Here is a 13,557-nt window from a genome sequence, read left to right as displayed (position 1 = left end):
TCTGTATACAGTGATATCTCATTATGGTTTTAATTTGCATTTCCTGCTGGCTCTTAATGTTAAACATCATTTCATGTGCTTATCTGCCATCTGCATATCGTCTTCATTGAAAAGTCTGTGTCTTTTGCATATTTTCTAATTTGAGTGTTTGTTTTGCTTAACTATTGAGTTTTACATGTTCTTTATATACTCGAGATACTACTTCTTTGTTGGCTATGTGGTTTGCAAATATTTCCACCCAGTTTGTTACTTTTCTTTCTTTCTTCTTCACCTGGACTTTCACAGAGGAAAAGTTTTTAAATTAGATGAGGTCCAATTTATCAAATTTTTCTTTTATAAATTGTGCTTTTGGTGTCAAATCTAAAGACTCTCTGCTTAGTCCTAGATGCCAAAGTATTTTTATTTTCTATTTTTCCTAAAAGTTTTATGTTTTAACTCCATAATCAATTTTGAGCTAATTTTTGTATAAGGTGTGAAGTTTAGTTTGAGTTTCATTTTCTTGCCTATAGATGGCCCCTCATTTTAGCACCATTTGTTGAAAAGGCTATCCTTCCTTCATTGAACTGCTTTTAATCATTTGTAAAAAGAATATGGAACACATCATGACTTTGTTTATCATCATTAAGTAGTGGCCATATTAATCTTCTCTGTATCATTCCAAAATTTTATTATATGCACTATCAGAGTGCATACTGCTCATGTGTTTTGACTCATCATTTTCACTTATAGAAATTCATTTCTGAAAATGAAGTAATATGCCCAAGGCTATTTAGTACAGCATTATTTATAACAGCAAATAAAAGGAGGGAACATGTCCAAAAATGGTAGACAGGTAAAGTGTGTTAGTCATCCATTGCTGTATAACAAATTGCCCCAAAACTTAGTAACTTAAAACAACAGCTTATATCACAGTGTCTCTGATATCTGCCCATGGCTTACTTGGATCATCTAAATGAGAAAGACTGCTCTCAGATGGCAGCTGAGGCTGAGGTCTTTCTCTGAAGTTTCAACTGGGAAAGGATCCATGCCCAAGGTCACTCATGTAGTTGTTGGCAGGATTCAGTTCCTTGCAGGTTTTTGGACAAAGGGCCTCAGTTCCTCTTTGGTTTTTGGTCAGAGCCTACCCTCAGTTTATTGCCTTGTGGGCTTCTCCATATTGCAACTTGCTTCATTATAATGAACAAGCAGAACAAATGCAAGAGAGTACTAGGAGTCTTTTGTCACCTAATCACAGAAGTGACTTCTCATTGATTTTGCTGTATTGTATTCATTAGAAGCAAATTGCTAGATCCAGCCCACACTCAAGGTGAAGTGATTACATAAGAATGGGAATACAAGTAGGCAAATATTTGGGGATCTACATCAGAAGCTACCTACCACAATATGTAAATTACTACATGTTTTTACAATTCAATATTATGCATCCATTGAATTTACCCCAGTAATTACATGGGGTATGGTATTGCTGTCGTGGGTAATGAAAAGAGCCTCAGTGACTTGTGATTCAACATCAAGTACTCTAAAATATGTTGAACTGGAGCACCAGGGGAAGATGAGAAAAATATTAGACAGAAAAAAATATTTGATAATGGCTGAGAATTTTTCAAATTAACTAATAAAAAATAAACCTCAGATACAAAATCTCAATGATCTTCCAGTAGGATAAAATAAAAGAAAGTCACACCAATGAATATTATATTGTAATTTCTAGAAATCCATGATAAAAAGAGAAATCTTTAAAGAAACCACAGAGAAAAAGATTCTGAGAAATAAAGATAAGAATGACAGTTTACCTCTTATCAGAAATATTGAAAGTCAGAAGACAATGGAATAATATCTTTAAAAACTAGGGAAAAAATTGTCAACCTAGAATTGTATATCCAGTGAAAATACTAATCAAGATTGAAAATAAAATAAAAATATTTCAAGTTAAAAAAAACTAAGAAAATCATCACCAGTTGACCTGTTACACAAGAAGTGAAGGAATTTCTTCAGGCTAACAGGAACTGATACAAGATGGAAACCTAAGCCTACATGAACAAAGAGCCCTAGACATGGCAAATACATGGACTAAATATTAAATACATTTTCCTCATTTATTAATTTCCTAAACAACATTTGACTGTTGGAAGAAAGGAAATAACATTGTACTGTGGAGTTTCAATACATGTAGAAGTAAAATGTATGTCAACAACAGCAGGAAGAATGAGAGGGTAACTACTAAAACCAACAAAGAAGTTCAGACATGAATAAAGGATAAAGAATGAAATACTAAAATTTTTCAATTAGTCTTAGAGTAGAAAAAAAGGAACAATAAGAAAATAGAGAACCAATATGATGGTAAACTTAAACCCAACAATATTACTAATAATATTAAATGCTATTAATATTAGACTAAAAAATGAAGACCAAATTATATACTGTCTACAAGAAAGAGTCTAAATATAAAGACACAGATAAGATATATGTAAAAGGATGATAAAATGATATATAAACAACAAGAATGAGAAAGGCGATGCAGCTATATTATAATCACACAAAGAAGATTTCAAGATAAAAATATTTCAAAAGAGAAACATTTCCTACTGACAACGGGTTAATTCATCAAGAAGACATACTGAGTGAATGTGCATATAACAACAGATCTTCAAAATACATGAAGCAAAAATAGACAAACTAGTGGGAGAAACAGACAAATTTAGAATTATAACTGTAGACTTTAATTCTCTCTCCAGTAGTTGATAGAAGAAGTAGACTAAATAAATAAATAAATAAGAAAAAGTGATATTTGAATATTACCAACCAATTTAACCTAACAGAGCTGCATAAAACACTGCATTCAAAATCAAAATGCATATTTATTTCATGTGAGTATAGAAAATTCACCAAAATAGTCCATATGTTGAGAGATTAAAGAAGAATCAATAAATGTTATACCTTGAAATACAAAGTAATTTTATGACTATAATAGAATTATTAGAATTAAATTAAAAGTTAGAAAATATGAAATACATCTTTTTTTAAAATCCACAGTGTTTGGAAATTAAACAAAATCTTCTAAATATGTCATGGATCAAAGAAAAAATCACAATGTAAATTGTAAAATATTTTAAAAGGAATAATAATGAAAACACAATGTTTTAAAATTTATAGTATACAACTAAAGCATCATTTGAGGTAATGTTATAGAATTAATTGCTTATATTAGAAAAATGAAATGGTTTAAAATCAATAGACCTAATTTCCAACTGAAAAGTCTAGAAAAAGAATAAATTAAATCAAAAGTAAACAGAAGTAAAGAACTAAAGATATCAAAGGAAATCAGTAAAGTAGATCATTTCTTTGAAATGAAAAATAAAACTGCTAAACTCCTAGAAAGACTGATCAAGGGAAAAACAGAAACACAAATTACCAATATCATAAATAAGAGACATTATTATGGCACCTACAGACATTAAAAGGATAATACAAGAATATTATGCCAAAAATTCAAAAATTTGGATGAAATGGAAAAATATTTGAAACATGCAGCTATCCAAGCACATCCAAGAAATGTAAAAATATGAATAGTCCTATATCTGTTAAATTACTTTCACCAATGAAAATCCCCACAAAGAAAGCTCCATAATAAGATGGCTTTACTGGTGAGCTCTCTCAAATATTTATAGAATAAATAATATCAAACTTTCACAAATTCTTTCAAAAAGTAGAGGAGAAGGGAACATTTTCCATATTATGTTATAAAGTCAGCATAATCCTCATACCAAAATCAGAGGATATTATAATAAAACAATAGAACACACCAATATCCCTCATCAACATAAATGATAAAATCCTTTACAAAGTATTATAAAATTTAATCCAACAATATATTACAAACATAATACGTCTCAAAAAAGTAATATTATTCCCCCAAATGTAGGACTGGTTTTACATTTGAAAATCAATTGCAATTTACCACATTAAAAAATAAGCAGAAATATTGTATAATCATCTAATAGATCCAGAGCAAAAACCTTTGATAAAATTCAACACAATCTCTTTTCAGCAAAGTAGAAATAGTAGGAAAATTCCTCAATCTGTTAATGGGGTTCTGCTGAAAACTTACAGCCAAAAACACACCTAGTGGTGAACAACTCATACATTTCCAACTAAGATTAGGAATAAGCCAAGGATGTCTGCTTTCATTTTACTAGAAACCCCAGACAATTCAATAAGGCAAAGGAAAAAGGAAAAGGCATAACAAATGGGAAAGAGGTAATAAAGCTATGCATATTCACAGATAACATTGTAATATACAGAGAAAATCCTAAGAAAATTACCCCCTAAAATATTAATTGAAATAATAAGTGAATTTAGCAATATCACAATATATATACAAGGTGAATATACAAAATACAATTGCATTTTTACATATTAGCAATAAAAATATTAGCTTATACAATTTTAAAATAGCACTAAAAAGACATAATACTTAAGAGATAAATTTATCAAAAGTTGTACAAGAAATTTGCTCTAAAATCTACATATAACTACTGAAAGAAAAATTTTTAAATCTAAATAAGCAACGAACTAATCTACATTTTAGATTGAAATTCTCAATACCTCCAAGATGTCAATTCTTCCCATTTTGATCTTTTCATTCAATTCCATGTCAAAAAAAATTCAAGAATCCAAACTGTAAAGCTGATTCTAAAAATTATATAAAAATCAGTCTAGTAGAGCAAAAGCAATTTTGAGAAAGAAAAACAAAAGTTATTAATGCTTGTTACAAAGAAATAGTAACACTGTGGTTTTTGTATAAGGAAAAACAAAAAGATCAATAAAACAGAATAATAAGTCTAGAAATAGATCCACATCTAAGAGTCAACAGATGTTTGACAAAGGCACCAAAGTAATTCAATAGGAAAATAATAGTCTTTTCAACAAAAAGTTCTGAAACATCTCAATATCTGTATGAAAAGAAAAGATGATCTTTAAGACCTACCTCACACCACTGACAATAATTAATTTAGTGTAAACTGTAGTCTAAACCTAAAGCTAAAACTATAAAGCTCCTATTAGAAAAGTTAGGAGAATACCTTCATGATCTCAGAGCCGGTAAAGATTTCTTAGTGAGAACCCAGAAGCATCAATTATAAAAGAAACATAAATAAATTTAGCTCCATCAAAAGTAAAAACTGCTCACCAATAGATCTTGATAAATAAAAGAATACACAAAGCAAAGACAAGGAGAAATATGGCAAATGACTTGCATTTAGAATATACAAAGAAATCCTACAATGCAATAATAAGAAAACACTCCATTACTACTGGGCAAAAGACTTGAACATACACTTCACAAAGATACATGAATGGCCAGTATGCACATACCAAAGGGCTCAACATTATCATTAGGGACATGCATACTAAAACATTAATGAGATACCACTTCAAACTTTAAAATGATGAATTAAAAAAGAATGACCACACCAACTGTTGTTGAGGACATGGAGCACCTGGAACTCTTATACACTGATGATGGTAGAGTAAAGTGGTAAAGCTACTTCGGAAACTACTCTGGCAATTTCTTATAAAATTACCTACATACCTACACCATGACCCAAAATTCCACTCCTTGGTATTTACCTAAGAGAAATTTAAATGTATATTCACAAAAATACTTGCACAAGAATGTTAGTAGAAGAAAGGAAGAAAGATAGGGAGGGAGAAAGGGAGGGAGAGAGGAAGGAAGGACAGAAGGGAGAGAGGAAGGAAGGAAAGACAGAAGGGAGGGAAGGAGGAATGGAGGGAGGGAGGAAGGAAGGATGGAAGGGAGGGAGGAAGGAAGGAAACACAGAAAGGAGGGAGGAAGGGAGAGAGGGAGGAGGGAGGGAGGGCAGGAGGGAAGAGGAAGAGAGGAAAGAAAGGAGCAAGGGAGGAAGTGAGGGAGGGAGGGAAGGAGGAAGAGAGGAAGGGAGGGAGGGAGGGAAGATGGGAGGAGAGAAGGGAGGGAAGGAGGGAGGATGTGAGGGAGAGAGGAAGGGAGGGAGGGAAGGAGGAAAAAGGAAGGGATGAAGAAAGGAAATAAGGGAGGGAGGGAGGAAGTGAGGGAGGGAGGGAGGGAGGGAGGGAGGAATGGAAGGAGAGAGCGAGGCAGAAAGGAAGGGAGGAAGAGCGGAAAGAAGGGAGGGTGGGAGGGAGGGAGGAGAAAACGAAGAAAGACCCAAATATCCTCCATCAATAGAATAGACCAATAAATAGTGGTGTTTTCATACAGTGATGTACTCCTCAGCAATGCAAGAATAAAATATTAATACATGCAACAATGGAAGAATCTCAAAACTTTTTTCTGAGCGAAAGAATGCACACTGCGGGCTTCCCTGGTGGCACAGTGGTTGAGGGTCCGCCTGCGGATGCAGGCGACACGGGTTCGTGCCCCAGTCAGGGAAGATTCCACATGTCGCGGAGCGGCTGGGCCTGTGGACCATGGCTGCTGAGCCTGCGCGTCCAGAGCCTGTGCTCCGCAACGGGAGAGGCCACAACTGAGAGGCCTGCGTATCACAAAAAAAAAAAAAAAAAAAGGATTCCACTTCTATGAAACTGATAAAACTAATTGATGGTGTTAGAAATCAGAACTGTGGTTGCCTCTGAAGAGAGGCAGCCAACATTTACTGGGCAGGGTCATGAAGCAACTCTGGAGTGTGTTGAATGCCCTATATTGTCATATGGATATGCACATTTCTTCAAACTTCACATTAAGATCTATGCATTTCACTGTACGTTAATGGTACTTCAGTAAAAGTTTTAAAATCTTAACTGATAATCCTCTCTTTTTGGCAAACTCTTGCTCATTAGTTGTAGTCCTCAAAATGAATCCCCCCAAGACTCCACAATCTCATTTTGCATCTGCTAACCTGCCAAAAGAATGAAATGGCAAACTCCAATCTAATATAGTTCCACGTGCATTTTTTTCTCCATCCATATTCCCCTGCACCTGCAACACTGCACATATAAAAAGAATAGGTAAGAAAACCAGATGGAATCTCATTCAAACTTATTACTGAAGATAGTTCCCAGGTGAATGGCAGTACCACATTTCTTTCATAGGCAGGCAGATACAACAGTTTAAATACCTGTTTCTGAATAGTTTAAAGACTTCTCTGGCTTGAAGGTTTATTAAGTTTTCATTAAATTTTGATTTTGTCCTGTTTGTAAGTGCTAGCTCGTTCATACACTTGAAATAGCAAGTGCTAAAACTGTTCAATATATTTGGTCATCAAAAGTCCCTCCCATCTTTCCCCCAAGCTTAGTCAAAATCCTCTGTGGAGTCTCAAACTCCATGGCCTCTGGGCAGAGAAATCTCTAAGCAGAGAGTTATAAATGTCTCAGGAAACTCACTACCTGGGGATTTCCCTGGTGCCGCAGTGGTTAAGAATCTGCCTACCAATGCAGGGAACACGGGCTCGAGCCCTCGTCTGGGAAGATCCCTCATGTCCCAGATCAACTAACCCCGTGTGCCACAACTACTGAGCCCGCATGACACAGCTACTGAAACCTGCTTGCCTAGAGCCCGTGCTCCGCAACAAGAGAAGCCACCGCAATGAGATGACCGCGCACCGCAACGAAGAGCAGCCCCCACTTGCAGCAACTAGAGAAAGCCCTCGGCAGCAACGAAGACCCAACGCAGGCAAAAACAAATAAATTTATTTTAAAAAAAAAAAGAAACTCACTACCTTTAGGTCTGAGGTTTCACAGTTTCCTACACCCCATCCATCTTCCTGACTGTGACAACAGATGAAAAATTCTTGAAATGAAAGAGAGCTGGAAAGTCATATTTGGGCTTGGGTCAGTAACATCAAGTTTCTCTTTGCAACAAGTTCTCCAATCATGCTAATCAATAATTTTAAAAAGCTGCAGAAGTCAATTTCTAAATTGTTAAGCAAGAAAAGTAAAATGCAACCAATGATGTTCTGCTTGTTTTGGAATTTCAGTGAAATTGTCATCCTTATTCTAAAAGACAAACATGTAGGTAGCACACATCAATCTATCTTCTTAGACCCAGAAGTTGCACTATCCTCAAACTCTAGAATGAGTTGAATGCAAATTATTAATTTCATGGTAAAGCCAATATAAAGAGATAGTGATAAGAAAAAATGATTATGTTTTCTCAGGTAAGTCCTTTGTGTGTTTACAGCCATTATTTGTCTCCTGGTGATCTGTTAGTCTTCATCAATCCTTGCTACTTTGAAATGAATTAAGGTCCAACACCTAGGAGTTTGCTGAAGGAGAGAATTCCAGAGACTGACAAACGCACTCCTAATTGCCTCCTTCTCAAACTCATCCTAAACCCAGCTGTTTATCTGATTGGGTTGTGGAGACTAGGTCCCTTTAGACATGTGATGCCATGGTGTCACAGGATCCAGGAGATCTAGTTACCTATCCCAACTCAATCACTGCGTAAACATGAATAAGTCGTTCACTCTCATTCTCCCTCATTTTCCTTATTGGACAATATTTGGTTGGTGAGTCTAGAATTATAGAGTCACTTTGTGTAAAGAGTCATAAAAATATAAACCAACCAAGAGGATCCATCTCAGTGTTCCCCCACCTAACTCTGAAACTTACCTGCAACTGTTTCTATTTTCTTTCCTTCCTCCCTGTTAGAGTGAGCAGCTTTCCTCATACCTAAGACCAACTGCTTCAGCTGTGCTTGGGATCCCAGTCCCTGTCTTTTAGGAAATGGCTACACATTTGAATCACCTGGTGAGTTTTATTTTTAAAAAATACATCCCAGCCTCACTCCAGAAGGGAGATTTGGGGGATAAAGATAGTGCTGAGACATCAGCACTTTTTCAAAGTTGTCCAGGCAATTTAAATGCATGACCAGAGTTAAGAAATTATGATCTAGAAAAGATTGTGTGATTCATTATTGCTCTGTGGGTGCTGATTCCTTCCTATTAAGAATTTAGACAAATGTCTCCAACTATGAAAACCCCTCCCTCAACTCCCCCCCATCCCCAGCTATCTCCCAACTCTCTCCTCATGATATATTACCATTTTTACTTGTTGAACTTGATTTGCTTTAAAAAAAATAAAGTTAAGAACCTTTGCATCTATGTTCATGAGGAGTATTGGACTGCAACTTTCTTATACTATCTTTGATTCTTAGTATCAGTGTTATTCTGGTCTAGGAGATGGAGAATAGTCTCTTTTCTTCCATTTTCTGCAGGAGTTTGTGAAGAACTCGTATTATTTCTTCCTTAAATGTTTGGCAGAACTCACAGGTGAAACTTCATGGCTGGGAGTTTTCTTGGTGGGAAAGTTAACTAAAAATTGATTTGCTCTAATAGATATAAGGCTATTCAAGTTATCTAATTCTTCTTGAGAAATCTTTAGTGGCTTGTGTCTTTTATGAAATTTTTTTATTTCATTTAAGTTGGCTAATTTAGTTTCATAAAGTTATGAAAGTTTATAATATTGTCCTACTATCTTCTTGATATCTGTAGAAATTGTACTCTCAATCCCGATGTTGGAAATTATTGCCTTTGCTCTTTTTGTCTAGATCAGAATAGCTAGAGATTTGCTGATTGTATTAAATTTCTCAAGGAACCTTGTTTTGGTTTCATTTTTTTGTATTTTTTCTGTTTTCTAGCTCATTGATTTCTACTATGATCTATATTATTTCATTTCTTCTTAGTTACATTTCCTCTTCTTTTTCTAGTTTCTTAATTTGGAATCTGAGGTCATTGATTTGAGACCTTTCTTCTTTTATAACATAGATGTTTGGTGCTATGAATTTCCCTCTAAATGCTGCTTTAATCAGCATCTCATAAACATTAATATACTGTGTTTTCATCATTCAGTTCAACATACTTTCAAATTTCCATTTTTATTTAAGTTTTGACAAACAGGTTAGAGTGTGTTGTTTGTTATTTTCCAAATATTTGGGGATTTTCACATATTTGTCTGTTATTGGTTTTTAATTTACTTCCACTGTGGTTAAAGAACATATATTCTATATGATCTGAATCCTTTCACATTTACTGAGTTCATTTTTATGGTCCAGAATATGTTCTATCTTGGTAATGTCACATGTACTGTTCTTGGATACAATGTTCTATAAATGTCAATCTGGTAAAGTTGGTGGACAGTGTTTTTCAAATCTTCTATGTCTTTGATGATTTTCACTCAACTTATTTTATCAATTAATGAGAGAGGGACTTCCCTGGCAGTCCAGTGGTTAGGACTTCACCTTCCAATGTAGGGGGTGTGGGTTCAATCCCTGGTCAGGGAGCTAAGATCCCACATGTCTTGCGGCGAAAAACCAAAACATAAAACAGAAGCAAAATTGTAGCAAATTCAATAAAGACTTTAAAAATGGTCCACAATTTAAAAAAATCTTTCAAAAAATTAATGATTGAAGGATGTTGAAATCTCTGATTATAATTGTATATTTGTCTGTTTTGCCGTGAAGTTCCTCTTGCCTACACTGTGGCCTGGAACCTCTTTCCAGGCAGTGAGCTGGGGCAAGCATAGGGTTCATTTTTTCTCTTAGGAATATTTGTCTTTTATTGCCTAATATTCAATGCCATTTTTTGATGTAGATTTTGTCCTTTTATTCCGACAGGAACATAAGTCCAGACCCTGTTACCCCATCTTGGCTGGAATCTGAATTCTAGGTAGTAATTTTTAACACCTACTTCTTTCTCACCTCCATAAAACTCCATGAATTCAACTCCAAATTATCTCTTGGTTGTATTTATTTCTCCTCATTTTCATTGTGTTCACTTAATTCAAACCATCAACTTTTCCTCCTTATTTGCTATAGCCAGTGATGTCCAATGGGTTTTCCTCCATCCACTTTGTCTGAACCCCTTCCCAGTCTATTCATCCCAGAGCACCAAGGAAACCTTTATGAAAGCACAGCCACATCATAGCACTTCTTCCACCCCTAAGATCTTGTAATGCTTCTGTTTACTCAAAGACACTATTAAAAACTGAGGAGATAAGCCATAGACTGGGAGAAGATATTTGCAACATATCTAGTCAACAAATTATTATATCTGGAATATATAATTATTTTAAAAAATAAAGAAGAAGAAATCAAAAATGTAAAGCAGCCATTCATAAAAATGATCCATAAAAATATGAAAAGATACTCTACCTCTTGTTAATCAGGGAAATGCAATTTAAAACTATAATGATTCACCAATTTCTTCCCCATAAATAGGAAAGTTTTGAGAAGTCTGACAATATCAAGTGTTGGCAGGATATAGAGCAATAATAGGAATCACAATATGCCTATGAATTAAAATGACCACTCTGGAAAAAAATGATATTTGAAACTTACATATACCACGACCCCAAATTTCTACTCCTAGGTTTTTAGCTGAGAAAAACTTTTATATACATTTATAAGAAAAAGAATATACATATACATGCATATATACCTGAATCACTTTGCTGTACACCTGAAATAAACACAACATTGTAAATCAACTATATGCCAATAAGGAAATATAAATATAAGAATGTTCATAGAACTATTGCTTATAGTTGCAAAAAACATGTTTGTAGTTTCATCAAAGGAGAATGACTATTCATGTAATGGAATACTATGAGGCAGCAAAAATGAATGAATTATGGGGAGGGTGGGGGAGGGAAGGATTAGGAGTTAGGGGTTAGCAGATGCAAACTATTATACATAGGATGGATAAACAACAAGGTCCTACTGTAGAGAACAGGGAACTATATTCAATATCCTGTGATAAACCATAATGGAAAAGAACATGAAAAGAATGTATATATATGTATGTATATATATAACTGAATCACTTTATACCTGTATACCTGAAACTAACACAACACTATAAATCAACTATACTTCAATAAAATTTTTAAAAAATGAAAAGTAAAAGAAAATGAATGAATTACAGAAACTGATACCATTATAGATGAATCTAACAAACACTATGTAGAGCAGAAGCAAGGTATAAAAAATTTCAGATAGTGTAATATCAATTTTATGAAGCCTAAAAGTAAGCATACCACGGTATTTACTTAGAGACACATACATATTATCATAGTGGGTAGTGTGAGATGAGAGCTTAAGTGCAGATAGGTTATTGGGAGCTGATCCTAGCAAACACCATAGGAGAGAAGGGAAGTGAGAAGGCAGGGAAGGTAGCCAATAAGGGTGCACCATTAAGCCAGCTACCATCAAGGTAACTGGAGCTGAATCCTGCAGAGAAACTCAGTGCCCCAGGATATCTCACCAGAAGGATGAGGGACCTGGATGGAGTATTTATATACCAATTCCTGCCCCTTTGTTTGAGGGCTGCTGGGAAGAGGCATTAATTCCCCAGTAATTCTGGCCAACCACAATGGGGACAAAGTAGACTCTGATGGCCAGAGAAAGTCTAGGCAAAACATAGAATGCTACTGCTGGAAAGTGGGAGTTGATCCCAAGACCACACTGAAATGGGAAGGGCAAGGGGATATGGGCAGAGTGCTGACAGTGGCTGCTGTACATAGTGGACCAAGAGTACAAACCCAGTAGAGGAATGAGCACGCCGCATCAAGTACAGAGGTTACTCTTGAGATTAGAAGGGGACTTAATGAGGAGAGACACAAATGCACTGATGCCAGGTGGTGCGCACCTGCAGGAAACAGCAGGCACACTCAACGGGATAAATCAAGGGACTGTTTACAAAGGTGAGGACAGGGTTCTGGGAGACCACAGTGTTCTTAGGGTTTTTCTCACCAGCTGGGCTAAGGAGACAAGGACAGGGGAGCAGTTCCAGGGACGTGAATTCAGGAAAAACCTGGCTGTAGGGCGGGAGCCAGAGGCATAAACATACCCTCACACATTGCTTCCTCTAATCTCTGAACCCAACAGGAAGCCAGAAGGAGGCCCAGAAGAGTCAGCCCTCTGGGGCACAGGTCAGGTGGAGAAGGGTAGAGAGTTGATCTGCAGGCAAAGAGATGTTGAGCACATCTCTTTGGTGTGGCTTGTATTATTTTTCATATTGTTGAATGCCTTACGTACTGCTGAATACATTTTGAAAATACATCTTTCATGTGTTAAGTTGCCTTGTTCATAAACACCAAGGCCTAATATGGCCACCTGGTTTTCATCCCAATCCAGGTTTACAATTTCAACCAATATCATCTCCCTTGCTCTTTCTTTTGTCACCACTGGGCTCCTTTGTGGTCCTAGACATCGTCCATCCTCTCCTGCCTCAGGGTTTCCATGCTTGTGGCTCCGCTGGCATAAAATATTTTCTCACCTCATCTTTTCTCAGCCCAAGCTTAAACCTCAGGCTCCAGTTTAAAGGTCTCACTCCAAAGATGCCCTTCCTCTTCCCTGGGATCCCTAAAGTCCATCTGGTGGGTGCATCCTTGTGTGTCATTACACTTTCATAGCTTATTTACAAAATCAACAACACCCACCATATACCTAATGGCCAAGACCTCCTTGGGTTCTGGGAAACATAGACAAAATAAGAAACTTGGTTTTATTCATCACACAGTACCTGCCACCCCAATGGAGACTGACACAATGTTCAAGCCTCA

The 13,557-nt window shown here is 35.9% G+C and overlaps 1 non-coding gene across 1 annotated transcript; it reads right to left on the bottom strand.

The window, feature by feature from the left end:
• Positions 1-584: 584 nt before the first annotated feature.
• Positions 585-689, bottom strand: LOC132510567 (U6 spliceosomal RNA). Its single transcript, XR_009537368.1, has one exon. It is a non-coding gene; the product is annotated as a U6 spliceosomal RNA (small nuclear RNA).
• Positions 690-13,557: the final 12,868 nt, after the last annotated feature.

The sequence above is a fragment of the Lagenorhynchus albirostris genome, chromosome 19 (genome assembly GCF_949774975.1).
Source record: "Lagenorhynchus albirostris chromosome 19, mLagAlb1.1, whole genome shotgun sequence".
Lineage (NCBI taxonomy): Eukaryota > Metazoa > Chordata > Mammalia > Artiodactyla > Delphinidae > Lagenorhynchus > Lagenorhynchus albirostris.
This window is presented reverse-complemented; position numbering and strand designations above follow the sequence as displayed.